This window comes from Myotis myotis, unplaced genomic scaffold (assembly GCF_014108235.1).
Source record: "Myotis myotis isolate mMyoMyo1 unplaced genomic scaffold, mMyoMyo1.p scaffold_m19_p_7, whole genome shotgun sequence".
Classification (NCBI taxonomy): domain Eukaryota; kingdom Metazoa; phylum Chordata; class Mammalia; order Chiroptera; family Vespertilionidae; genus Myotis; species Myotis myotis.
In genome coordinates, this window is record NW_023416379.1 from 42,188,103 (window position 1) to 42,203,057 (window position 14,955).

Here is a 14,955-nt window from a genome sequence, read left to right on the forward strand (position 1 = left end):
CCAGCCCAGCCAAAGGAGGCTCTCCAAGCTAAGAGGATCTACACAAATAAGATTTTATAATTTCTTCTGAACAATGGACTCATTTCTACTTGCTAACAAGTAGTAGTATGAGGATATTAGTCCTTCTGCCTGAAATATGACACGTCATTTATCACATCTGCTTGTCAGTCATCAGGGAAGAAAGTAATTGATAGCAGCTGTTGTAAACAGTCCATACTTGATTTTGGGTTCACCAAGATTTTTTGTTGGTATTTTAAGTTCTGGAAAAGTAGCAAATACAAAACATCAAATATCTTGTGCTACAATTCCACCCTTAAGATGCATCATTTTCCGCCTTGCATACTATTCTTTCTGGGTAGTTTTTTTCACATTAAAGCGTACAAAAAACTGGTGTATTCAGAAAGTGTATCAAGTGTGGAACAGTTTTGAGGTGAAAGGGAGTTAAGCAATGACATATCTATGTGACATGTATGAAATATATGCTTAATTATGATTATTAAATATTTGATATTCACATTGATGCCAAAATTTCCTGTTGGGTCCAAGTTTATTGTCTCATAAAATTGAAGAATGAGTTCATGGACAAAGATGATAAGGGAAAACAAAGTTTATTGAGAGATAGATGGACTCCATGCAGCAGGGAGCAGTAGGGGGGGGGGCCCAAAACGGGTTACAGGTTAAGATTCTTCATCGAGGTATAGATATATGTTTTGTTGGCTTTTGATTGGTTCTTTCAAAGAATTCCGCCTTAGCAATATCCTTACAATATCTGCTGGCAAGATGGACCTGATTGAGGACTGCCACTTCAGGTCTGAGGTGATGTCACTGTTCTTGTTTGGCCAGGTTGATTTAGCAACTCCCACCTAGCTGGGTTCAGCTCTAGGTTACTTTGTTTTTCTCTGCATTTTTTTTCTTAGAACAAGACACAGTCGGCAAGCTGCATTCTGCCTGCCTCTGCAATACTCCACTCTCCCCTCCCCCCCAAGTCTCCTCAACATTATATTTTTTCAGAATTTATTGACCCACTTGTCAAAATCATGTTCTTGGAATTTTAAAAATACTTTAACTATTTAAATTTAAACTTTCAGAAAAGTTTAAAAAAATAATATAGAGCTTTTATATTTATTTCATAGCACAAGAAATTAACTGCTCTGGAAACATACTAAAATATGTTACATAAAATATATTAATTTATTCGAGTAATGTTTAGTTAAGACTGCAATGTGTTTTGTAATGTATTTTCATGGACTTTTCTTGTATGTCAATATTTTTGGTATGATTTATCTCTAAATCACAGAGATTGACCAATGCTTCCAAACCAAATAATTGAAATATAAAATTAATGATAATATGTAACAAAAATCTATGAGTAAGCATGTTATCTACAATAAAGGCTTAATCTCCAAAATTTATAGGGAACTCATACAACTTAACAAAAGGAAGATAAACAATCCAATAAAAAAAATGGGCAAAGGACCTAACTAGACACTTTTCAAAAGAGGACATACAGAAAGAAGGCCAAGAGACATATGAAAACATGCTCAAAATCACTAATCATCTGAGAGATGCAAATCAAAACAACAATGAGGTACCATCTCACACCTGTCAGAATGGCTATCATCAACAAATCAACAAACGACAAGTGCTGGCGAGGATGTGGGGGAAAAAGGAACCCTTGTGTACTGCTGGTGGGAATGCAGACTGGTGCAACCACTGTGGAGAACAGTATGGAGTTTCCTCAAAAAATTAAAAATGGAACTCCCATTTGACCCAGTAATGCCACTTCTAGGAATATATCCCAAGAAACCAGAAACACTACTCAGAAAATATATATGCACCTCTATGTTCCTAACAGTACAATTTAAATAGCTAAGATTTGGAAACAGTCTAAGTTAAATGGATGATGAAACAGCAGATGAATGGATTAAAAAACAGTTTATGTTATTCATTATATTCCACAAATTAGTGAGACCATGTGATATTTATCTTTCTCCAACTGGCTTATTTCACTTAGCATAATACCCTCTAGGTCAGCCGTGGGCAAACTACGGCCCGCAGGATGGATCCGGCCCGTTTGAAATGAATAAAACTAAAAAAAAAAAAGACCGTACCCTTTTATGTAATGATGTTTACTTTGAATTTATATTAGTTCACACAAACACTCCATCCATGCTTTTGTTCCGGCCCTCCGGTCCAGTTTATGAACCCATTGTGGCCCTCGAGTCAAAAAGTTTGCCCACCCCTGTCTAGGTCCATCCATGCTGTTGCAAATGATAAGAGTTCCTTCTTTATTTACAACAGCGTAGTATTCCATTGTGTAGATGTATCACAGTTTTTAAAAATGTATCTTTATCGTTGAAAGTATTACAGATGTCCCCTTTGTTTGTATGTGTGTTTTTCCCCATTGACCCCCCCTCCATCCAGTACTCGCTGCTCCCAGGCCTTCACCACTCCATTATCTGTGTCCATGGGGTATACATATCCTATCTAATAATAGACAAAGATTGAAATTTACCATGCCTTCGCTACACCTCCCATTGGCTAATCAGCAAGATATGCAAATTAACCGCCAACAAATATGGTGGTTAATTTGCATACGTAGGCATGAAGGCAGAGTGAAGACTAAAGGTGGCTCCGGCTGGAGCAGCGAGGGCTGTGAAGGCGGCTCTGGCTGGAATGGCACTGGCTTTCCTCCGGCACCCGGGACCCAGGCCTATTGCACGAATCTTTTCGTGCAACAGGCCTCTAGTATGCATACAAGTTCCCTGGTGAATCACCCCCCACCCCCAGGACAGAGGAATTTTCTTTCTATTGTAACTCAGTATATAAGTTGTCATTCCCTTCATATTCTCAAAACATACTTTTTAACGTATAAAGTCATATTTGGCATAAAAGAAATTGTGAACTGGTTATATGTGTCTCTACTCATCTATCATCTATATCTACTTTAATCACTCAATATGTGAGAATCAAACTCTTATTTTCCATACTAATAAACAAAATTTTACCCTGACTTCTCACAATAACTCAGGCTTTTCAAATTATTAAACTCATGTAAGATAATTTTTTAAAAAGCCATATTTCCTGCCCCTTGTATAATCAAACTGTCAGCAGTATGGACTCCACAGCTATTTGATTAGAATATGTTCTTATGTATTGTCAGAAATGGAAAGGATTTTATAATGTATATTTTTCACATTCTTTATTTAACATTCTATCTTTGTAAACAGGCTGTGTTCTTAGTAGTTGATAAATGAGTTCTGAGATTTTTAAAATTCTACTGTCATACTCTCCTGAATGGCTATTGCTTAATTTATGGTAACCTGCCATTCCTTATCTAACAGCTTTGCATTCAGTGTTTCACTTAATGGACTCCATTTAGCTCAGGAAATTTATGTTTCACATTATCATGGGCTTTGTTTCTCTGGTAAATCAGCATCAAAATATCATAAAAGAGAGAGAAAGAGAGAGAGAGAGGAAAGAAAATTCAAACTGAAAATGTACTTGCAGTCCTAAGAGAGATTACTGGTTTTCTTTTCCATCCCACTTTGGATAAAATGGCTAATATTGTCTTAACTTTGGAGGTGACCTTAGTATACATTAAATAATGAAAGGGAAATGATTTATGATGATGCATTTTATGCTATTACAATTGGACATGTATAAATGATGTGCAGAATTTCTATAATGCATCAATTTACCTATTTTATCTAAAAGTACAGTACCTCTCTCTTTTTGGCAGACTGTGTATTTCTGCTGTATTAAAAAAAAAATGATCTCCGGCTATATACAGAACAAAGAATCCTCAATTTACAATGAAATATCAGTAGAATATGGACAATATAGATTCAAATTTATTTAAGTAAAGCTTCTGATATATAACTATGCTTCATATAATTGTGTAATAAACATGTAGAAAACAAAGTTCTTGTCCATATGACATACTTTTCATAAGTTATTATCCACATGCTAATTTTATTTTCATATTATATTACTTCAAATTACTCATTCTTAGTTCAATTAAAACTTGACTTCAAGGGTACCTCTTTAGTAAAATTTAAGCAATATTTCTTAAAAGTCTAGATTATTCCTTCTATTACTAAAATAATAAGAATAACAATATATTTCAGTAAATATTACTGAAGTATATATAATTCTGTGATCTCACTATTTAAATTAGACATAAGTAAGCATGATATACAGACAGCTGGGGATAGTCAAAACCCATAATAATCAAGCAGCTTTACTCTGTTATTGTATAGGATAAAAACTATTATTTAAGGACATTCTAGGGATAGTGAGGATCATCAAGCCAGAAAAAAATAAGGCTTAAATGTTCTGATTACAAAAATGTAATGGTAATTATGTGACATGATTGAGGTGTTAGCAGACCCTATGGATGGTTTTGCTTTGCCTTTGTGTATTGTTTTTCTTATGAAATTTGGGAATACTAAAAATTTACATATAATATTTTGGTTTAATTAAATGGTTTAAAAAAGTTATTTTCATTCAGAATTCCACTTATATATACCATAGTCTTCTCAATCCAGCTTTAAGTTGCAATTATTACCAAATATGATCAATGAATTTTGACAGTCCTCTGAAGTTAACATTCTGTATTGGGAATTTTTTCTCACTAGAGATTATTTGGAGACTATATAGAAGATATAAAATTGCTTAAGCTAAAGAACAAATGGATTGGTAATTCGGTTTACATAAGAATATTATGCAATCAGACGTAATGCTATGGCCTGTGCTAATGGGAAGGAGAAAATTCAGATGTCTGTGCTGGATTTATTTATTTATTTGTTTATTTGTTTGTTTATATTTGTCTTTCTCTTCTCTACTCCATTCTCCCTTTGGAACAGGATTATAAGCATCTTAAATTTATTGGCTGAGGTTTTTACTTACCACTGACATGCAGGTGACTCTGGTTTAATATACTATACTCTGGGATGATCTTTTGGATTTAGCTCCCAGAATTAACTGACTATAACTTCTATGTCTTTTCTCACAACATTATTCACAATAATGTAGTCAGATTAGGTCATCCTGTGGATTTCTCTTACTTTTATTTAATATTTCCAGTCTATTCAGCTATGTTTTGGTTAGCTTTTCATGTTATAGATAAATTTGGATCTACATAATATGTTTTGTTTGTGGCTAAAATGACCTTCTGTTTTTTTGTTTGGTTCTGTTTTAATAGAGTAGATTCTCAATTGATACCCAGTAAGTCTATAGCATGGTAAAGAAATCAGTTTAAAGTGAAAGGATTAAGGAGTATTCAATGAAAAGAAGCCTTTTATACACAGAAAGTGAGCTTGGAAACATACTCAGTTCCAGACTTGGCCACTTTTATATAGAAAAGGACGAAAAAGGAAGCAACAGCCCAGAGGACAGAGTCAGGAGACATAGAGAACTCTGAGAAAACACAGCTAAGTTTTAATCAAGGAATAAAAACATGGTCTTGATTGGATTTTTAAATTGCTATGAACCAGTGACTGTAGTGTGCTTTCAATTTCTCCCTTTTTGGACTTGATGTGTTATGTATTAAAATTTACAGAAAATTCGTGTGTTAGACTGCATTTGGAGATAAGGTCTCTAAGGAGGTAATTATGGTTAAAGAAATCATGAGGATGGGACCCTAATCCAATACAACTGGTGTCATTCTAAGAAGAGGAAGAGACACAGGGATGTGACTGCACTGAGAATAGGCCATGTGAGGACACCGTAGAGAAGGCAGCTGTCTATAAGCCAGAAAGAGAGGTCTCTGGTACCTGATCATGGACTTCCAGCTTACCAAACTGTAAACAAATTTCTGTTGTTTAAGCTACCCAGTCTATGGTATTCTGTTATAGCAGCCCAAGGAGTGTAATGCAGAGTATGTATAGTTATTCTACTATGCAAGTCACACCATTGCATGTTGCCTGTAGGAGTGGTAGATATCTTGTCTTTTTAGTCTACCAGAGGAACGACACTTGAGAAGTCTCTTCCACATGGAGACCTGATACAGATTAAAAGTATTTGAACTTTGGGCACACAGTCTTTGAGCTAATGTTGTAATGAGCTTCTGGTCTTAAGGGAAAGACTGAATATATTTTATGTATAGAAGTCAGGTGAATTGTGGCCAACAAGCAGACTTTGGCAGGTTGTATTTTTCATTGATGGTAAAAACAAATTCAGCCAGGCCACATGCTTTCCTGAGATGTGACCTTTAAAGTTCTATCAAGAGGTGGATCTATGTTCTGTCTTCTTGAATCTTGAACAGACTTGTTACTTATTTGTAACCAAAAGAATGTGAGATAAATACTGCTATATTTTGAGGTTAAATTGTAAAAAACAATGTAGCTTCCATTTCATTTGCCCGTATATTTCCATTTAGAGTCCTGAATTGCTATATAGAAACATGCAACTATCTTGGTCACAGAGACAAGGCATTCCTTTTTCAAACTCTTCTACCATGGATTCTGGGAGAATAGCAAATATTTTAACTCACTACATAATAATTTACTACAAAAGTTAATAGCTTAAAATATAACTAGCAGAAAGAAATATTTCAGTACAATATGAGGAAAAACAACTGCTTGTAAATAGGTATAAGGAAAGAGTCATGATTTTAAATGTGGATGACTGAGATAATTATATCATTACTAGAAATAGAGAAATTTTGGTAGGAGGATGTTGTTTTAGAAAATTGAATTCTACAGGCTGGAAGGAGATGTAGAGGTTATTGTCTGACAATTCTTAAGCTTAGGATAAAAGTATGAAAAATAAATGGAGGTTGAAACTGAAAATAGTAGGTCATTTGTCAGATACATTTTAGAAGCTGTGGCATGGTTTCCTGAATTTTTCCTGAGAGAGTGCATGAAGAGAGAGGAGTGAAAGTATTCTAATATATAAAAAGCCAGGGGCCATCACGACCGAAACAACTGGATGGATGACTGAATAGCAGGATGCTTAGGGCAACAAGGCCAGCAGGGGAGTTAGTGAGGGACGACCAAATGACTGAATAGCAGGCTATGTGGGCAACCAGGCCAGCAGGGGGGTTAGTGAGGGACAACCAAACAACTGAACAGCAGGCTGTGTGGGGCAACCAGGCCAGCGGGGGTGGGGGGCTGTTAGGGGTGACCAGGCCAGCAGGGGGGGTAGTAAGGGGTGACCAGGACAGCAGAGGGGAGAGTTGGGGGTGACCAGGCCAGCACATGGGCCAGTAAGGGGCAACCAGGCTGGTGGGGGTGTTAGTTAGGGGCAACCAGGCCGGAAGAGGGGGGAAGTTGGGGGCGACCAGGCTGGCAGGGGTGGGGGGTTGGGGGCAACAAAGCCGGTGGGGGGGGGCATTAGGGGCGATCAGGCCGGCAGGCAGAGGCAGTTGGGGTGATCAGTCTGGCAGTGGGGCAGTTAGGGGCTATCAGGCAGGCAGGCAGGTGAACAATTAGGAGCCAGCGGTCCCAGATTCTGAGAGGGATGTCTGACTGCCGGACATGCCCCGAGGGGTCTCAGACTGGAGAGGGAGCAGGCTGGGCTGAGGGACACCTTCCCTGTATACAAATTTTGTGCACTGGGCTACTAGTATTTATCCTATCTAATAAAAGAGAAACATGGTAATTAGCCATAAATTCGCTAACCCTTCCCATTGGCTAATCAGGGCGATATGCAAATTAACTGCCAACCAAGGTGGCGGCTGGCAGCCAGGCAGCTTGAAGCGAACATGAGGCTTGCTTGCTTCAGTGATGGAGGAAGCCAACGTTCCCCGCCTGCCACTGCCGGCCTCTAAGCTTGCAGTTTGAAACATTGTTACAAATATAGAATCTAAACAAATTCCAGAAACCTGCTTTCAGCCAGCCGGGATCTCAGAGCTGGAGTTGAAACAGTGTTTCGATTATAGAACCCAAACAAACCAGATACCTGCTTTTAGCAGCCAAGGCCTCAGAGCTGGAGCCAAGCCTCAGAGCTAAAGCTGGCCCAGAATAAAAAAAAAGAAAAAAAGGAGCAGTTGGGAGCTTCAGTCACCCGCCAGCCTGAAAACAGCCCTCAGCCCCTCACCCAGACTGGCCAGACACCCCAGTGGGGACCCCCACCCTGATGGGGGTGTGACCAGCTGCAAACAGCCATCAGCCCCTCACCCAGGCTGGCCAGGCACCCAAGCGGGACCCCCACCCTGATCCAGGACACCCTTCAGGGCAAACCAGCCGCCCCCCACCTGTGCACCAAGCCTCTATCCTCTATAGTAAAAGGGTAATATGCCTCCCAGCACTGGGATCAGTGTGACAGGGGGCAGCGCCCAAACCCCCTGATCGCCCTGCTGCTCTGTGTGTGACAGGGGGCGGGGCCACAACCTCCCTATCCGCCCTGCTCTGTTCGTGACAGGGGAAGGCACCCAACCCCCTGATTGTCCCTGCTCTGTGCCTGATAGGGGGGAGCTCCCCAACACCCTGATCGCCCTGCAGCTCTGTGTGTGACAGGGTGCGGCACCCCAACCCCCCCCCCCCACGGCCCCTGCTCTGTGTGTGATGGGGTAGAGCCATAACCTCCCCATTGGTCCTGCCCTGAGTGTGACAGGGTGTGGCGCCCCAACCCCCTGATCCGCCCTGCTCTGTGTGTGACAGGGGGCGGTGCCCCAACTCCCCTATCGGCCCTACTCTGTTAGTGACAGGGGGGAGCGCCTCAACCCCCTGATGGGCCCTGCTCTGTGCATGACAGGGGGGAGCTCCCCAACCCCCTGATGGGCCCTACTCTGTGCGTGACAGGTGGGAGCTCCCCAACCCCCTGATCGACCCTGATCTGTGCATGACAGGGTATGGAGTCCCAACCCCCCTGATGGGCCTTGCTCTGTGAGTGACAGGGGGCAGAGCCCCAACCCCTTGATTGGCCCTGCTCTGTGCGTGACAGGGGGTGGCGCCTCAACCTCCCCATTGACCCTGCCTTGAGTGTGACAGGGGGCGGTGCCCCAACCCCCCAATTGGCCCTACCTTGAGCGTGACTGAGGGTGGCATCGCAACCTCCTGATCCGCCCTGCTTGTGCATGACAGGGGGCGGCGCCCCAACTCCCCCAGCAGCCCTGCTCTGAGCCCGACCAGGGGCTGCACCTAGGGATTAGGCCTGCCCTCTGCCATCTGGGAGCAGGCCTAAGCCAGCAGGTCGTTATCTCCCGAGGGGTCCCAGACTGCGAGAGGGCACAGGCCGGGCTGAGGACCCCCCTCCCCCCCGAGTGCACAATTTTTTGTGCACCTGGCCTCTAGTATAATAATAAGAGAAGGGCAAGCTGTTGAAGATTGGAAAACAAGGGAATTTACAAATCATTGAAAATAAGAAATCAAAGAGTTGTAAGAAAGGGTGATAATTAGTGTCCAATACTATGAAAAGGGCACTTTTATTTGTTTCACAGGCTGATTTAAGATTGAAATTCATAATAGTAAACTTTCACATAACCTAAAATATATAGAAGTTCTATTATAATGCAAGAAGGTAATGATGTCTTTCTGTGGTTTATTGCAACCAATCCTATATAATAATCCTAGGTGGTGTCGTGCGACGCCCTTGTGCGATGTTGTCACGAGGTGGCCACCATGAGATGGCTGCCACAAGATGGCTGGTAGGGAACGGCAGATGTGGGCGATCAAGCCAGCAGGGGAGGGCAGTTGAGGGTGAACAGGTCAGCAGGGAAGGGCAAATGTGGGTGATCAGGCCGGCAGGGGAGGGCAGTTGGAGGTGAACAGGCCAGCAGGGGAGGGCAGTTGGGAGTGAACAGGCCAGCAGAGGAGGGAAGTTGGGGGCGGTCAGGCTGGCAGGGGAGGGCAGTTGGAGGCCATCAGGTCAGCAGGAGAGGGCAGTTGGGGGTGACCAGGCTGGCAGGGGAAGGCAGTGGGGTGATCAGGCTGGCAGGGGAGGGCAGTTGGAGGTGATTGGGCTAGCAGGGGAGCAGTTAGGCATCAATCAGGCTGGCAGGGGAGTGGTTAGGGGCAATCAGGCAGGCAGGCAAGTGGTTAGGAGCCAGCAGTCCCAGATTGTGAGAGAGATGTCCGACCGCTGGTTTACCGGTGGTCTGACATCTCCTGGGGGGTTCCAGTTTGGGCAGGGTGCAGGCTGGGTTGAGGGACACCCCCCACTCTGTGCATGAATTTCATGCACCGGGCTCTAGTATTAGTAATATTTATGTGGTAGTTACTCTGATCAGTACTGGTGATACAAAGACAAAGAAGAATCTATCTTTCCTTTGAGGGATAAGCATTTAATAGGAGAGAGATATATAGGAATAAACAGATCTAGTAAATTACATAGGTGTGCTGGCACATATATGTGAATTCTACCATTGGATATTTTAGAAATTGAATTTAGACTGAAACATGAATCTGTTAAAGAAATGGGCATGTGCTGGAGGATGGGAATGTTTGGGGAGAGGTCAGTGGGGGCAAAAAAGAAACATATGTAATACTTTCAATAATAAAGAATTTAAATTAAAAAGAAAGAGATGTTATTTCTGGGAAATTGCCCATTGATTTAAAAAGTCTTACCAAACATTCAGGGTTACATGTAGCATGCAACCACTTGAGAAGGTAGGCATGCAGCTAGAGTTTCCCAAACATTTCAAATAAATCAGAAAATGAATCTGATTGTGACACAGGGAGATCTGATCACAATCCTTGCTCCAAATGAGACTATTTGTACTTTACCCCATTCATAGGGATTGTAGTCCTGGGAAGTTTGTTTCCTAATCAGATAGACAACTATTCTTTTCACTATGTGTGTGTGCCTGTGGGTAAATGAGTAAAACCTTTACCTTCATTGAGAAATCTGCCTGTGTCTCTTGGTGTCTCTTGTTGTTTGTGCATCATTCACTCAACTTTAACATTTTAAAAAACCTTGAAGTTAACAGAGAAGGGAATTCCTATTGAGTCAGATGTCAGGATAAGCTTTATCAAAAAGGTAACTTGACCCAAATCTTCAAAGGTAGATAGCTGTTTGCCCTGTGAATAGAGGAGATGGTAGATCTTTCTGACACAGTGTGAGTTTGATTAAAAATTCAGAGATATCAGTAACGTGACATTTCTTTGGTCTAAAAATGTATCATATAACTACAGCATAAACAAAAGGGATAAGAGAACATATCAAAATTTTCTTACATGAATGTTATTTGATCCAGAAGAACTTTGCAGTGATGTGATTATGTAGGAATCCTGAATTCTGTTAGAAATTCCTTATCAATCCCTATGGTTAAGTATCACTTTCAAGTTGACCATGAACCAATTTTGGTAGAGGAATGTTATAGCTACCAAAGGTTCAGGCTAACCAAATATAATGATTTAAATATTTCCCCTAGAATTGTTTCAGGATAGGTTAAAGAATGATATCAATGCAATTGATTTAGTTCCTTTTCAGGATAGAAAGCCAGAATAACATTTTTCTTCAATTCAATTTACCTTGCAGATTCTGTAGTTTCTTTAGTTGCACCTCATTGTAAGATTGATTGTTTCATAATTAAATGGAAACAAATATTTTACTTTTTAAAACAATTCTGATTTTTTATTCTTATCTATGATTAGGCAAGTCCTTGATTTTTTTTAATGAAAACATATAAAATAACAATACTCCTAAAAGGTGAGTAAATCCTAGCTAAACACCATCTGGGTGAAAGCTTATTTTGTATTGGGAAAACTCAACCTATTTGAAAATATAATGAAAAGAGTCACGTATTTTAAAAATATGATATCCCCTCTCTTAAGAGTTAAGAGACTATGTCTCATAGCCAAATTACCTTCTGTTATAGAGACTTAAAATCTCCTTTGCATGAGGTTTTCTTTTGCTTATGGCTTTGTTTTAAGTTAATTCACTATTTGATCACTTGACTGTGAAATCATACAATCTGTATGGAAATGGGTAATCAAGTCTGTTTTACTATTCACCAAATATATCTCTAATGTTCCTAGGTTAATAGTATGAAGTAGTTTGTGCTTTATTATTCTGCATGAATATTTTTTGAAAAAGAAAGCCTGCCTAAGTATAGAGATATGTTGATATAGAATATATTTATTCTAAGGGGAAGGAAAAGCTGAATCGCGAACTAAGAAACAGGAAAATCAAAGCTTGAAAACATCATTTATTGTAATATTTCTCCCAATGTAGAAATTACTTCTTACATGCCAAGAAGACTTGTCCTTTCAGGCCTAAATTCTCTCAGCTATGGTAAACTCTCTATGTACCTCCACTCATCCTTTGTTGGATTGTGCTGACTTGAACAGGACTTCATTCAAATAAGCTAAAACCTTCCTCTCTGTAACTTACAACCAAAATAAGACTGACCTTCTCCTTAAAGCAGCCGTTCTCAACCTGTGAGTCGTGACCCCTTTGGCAGTTGAACGACCCTTTCACAGGGGTCGTCTAAGACCATCCTGCATATCAGATATTTACATTACGATTCATAACAGTAGCAACATTACAGTTATGAAGTAGCAACGAAAATAATTTTATGGTTGGATCACAACATGAGGAACTGTATTTAAAGGGCCAGAAGGTTGAGAACCACTGCCTTAAAGCATCATGGTATAGGTAGAATGTTTTGTGCTAATGCATATTTTTTGTCAAAGTTAAACTGTTTCCATTTTTATAAGAAAGTGATTTGGGCATAGTTGTACAATTTATGTTTCTTGAGTTTTCTCCTTTCACTTTTCTTTTCTGTAATATATATTCTTGCATTTATCATTTACTATTATTTGTATTGTTTTTAATTACAAGATTAGATTTATTTTTATATGAATGTGAAGTAAAATATATACATACATACATACATATACTAGTGTCCTGGTGCATGAATTTGTGCATGGGGGGAGGGGTTCCCTCAGCCCAGCCTGCACCCTCTCCAATCTGGGACTCCTTGAGGGATGTCCGACTACCGGTTTAGGCCCGATCCCACAGGGACATCCCTCTTGCAATCTGGGACCGTTGGGTCCTAACTGCTCACCTGCCTGCTTGCCTGATCACCCTTAACTGCCTCTGCCTGCCTCATCGCCTCTCACTGCTCTCTCCTGCCGGCCTGATCTCGCCCCCAACTGGCCTCCCCTGCTGGCCTAACCTCCCCTAACTGCCTCTGCCTTGGCCCCCACCACCATGGCTTTGTCCAGAAGTCGAACGTCCAAAAGATGGCTGGTTGACCCAGTCTAATTAGCATATTACCCTTGTATTAGTATAGATAGATTATATAGTATAGGATTGCTTAAATGGGAAGGAAATACCTTTTTCAGCAGGAGGAGATGCTCTTGGCAGACAAAAACACATAATCCCTATATCTGGACTGATAGCCAGCCATATGCACTATACTGCCAAACCGGTTATTAAAAAATTGAACTGCTTTCTTACACCTGACACCAAACAGCTGTTGCCCTTAAAACCTCTCCTCAACCCCCACCATAGGTTCTGCCTTCACATTTCACCCAGATTTGGTTCTGATTGGTCAGTTTCTATGCCAGTCAGCATCTCTGGGCCTATCTCTGGGCCTGCTCAAAGAGGCAGGGCTGATCAGCAGCCCCTGCAGAGGCTTGGAGAGAAACAGAGCTGCTGGCGAAGCCCAGAGAGAAAGAGAGAGGCAACGGATGATCAACAGCTGCCATGAAGGCTGCAGATCAGACCCTGCCTATCTCTCTCTGTGCCTCTCTCCAGGCCTGATCCGCAGCCCCTTCAGCAGTCAGTGCTGGGTTGCTGTGCTGGCACTGGCTGCAGTCAGTGTTGAGTTGCCATGGCAATCCAGCACTGACTTCTGGTGTTTGGTCAGCCTTTGGTTGTTGTGGATGTTACAGACCCTGGCTCTTTATATATATATAAATAAATATAAATATAAATATATATATTTATCTGTCTATCATCTATATGTCATCTGTGCCCACATATACATGTCAGAATATCTTTGCTAGTTTGTAATTTCTTCTCTTTTACTGTCTTGCTATTTCAGTAATCCTACAAATGAAATTTTGCAAATAGCTCTCCCCTTTGTTCATTTTTCAGGGAAGGCCTTATAGAAGACCTATTAGGGAACAACAAAGATGCTGTAAGATAGTAAAACATTTGCCATGAATAAATAAGTAATTTTTCAGACTTTATTAGCTCTGTGTAATTAATTAATTGTCTATAATCCACCTTGTCCAACTCCATTTCCTACCTCTACCTCAAATTATCTACATGCATGCAAACAGAAGGGCTATGTAGAAAAACTGAAAGAACCATTATGAGGTAGTTCCTATTGCACTGCTAAAGGGATTACCCTTCATTTTAAATGAAGTCCAGTCTCTGGAAACCAAAGTGTTTTTTGTTTGTTTGCTTGTTTTTTACATAAGAAGGGAAGTCAACAAATGAGAATGGTGAAGGAAAACCTAATGGAAGGAGCTGAGAGAAATTGTTGATGAGCTGAGGTACCTGGGACCAAGGTTAGATACCTTTTCTTTATGTTACAGATGTTCTGATTGTGCTGGAGACACTGCCCTTTATTAGGAATTTCTAGAAAATAAAAATTAAACAGAGTTTGTTTCCAAATAACAGATTAGGAAATTAAATTTAGGGGACCAAAGATGAAACATCTAAGTGATCTTATCTGGGATCCACTTACTTAAAGTTAGTGAATTATTCTCATTACAGACGTGATATTAGCTGATATGATATATTTTCCTCTTTCTAAGTATATGACACACTGGAAAAAGCAAAATTATGAAGACAGTAAAGAGACCAGTGGCTTCCAGAGATTAGGTGGTAGCGAGGGGTGAATAGGCAGAGTTGAAAGAAATTTTAGAGCCGTGAAACTGTTTTGTATGAAATAATAAAGGTATACACAGGTCATTGTGCATTTCTCAAAACTGATAGAATATACAACATGAAGACTGAGCCCAAGTGTAAACTATGGCCTTTAGTTGATAATGATATGGCAATGTAGGTTCATTACTTGTAATAAATGGACCACTCTTGTGAGGGACATAG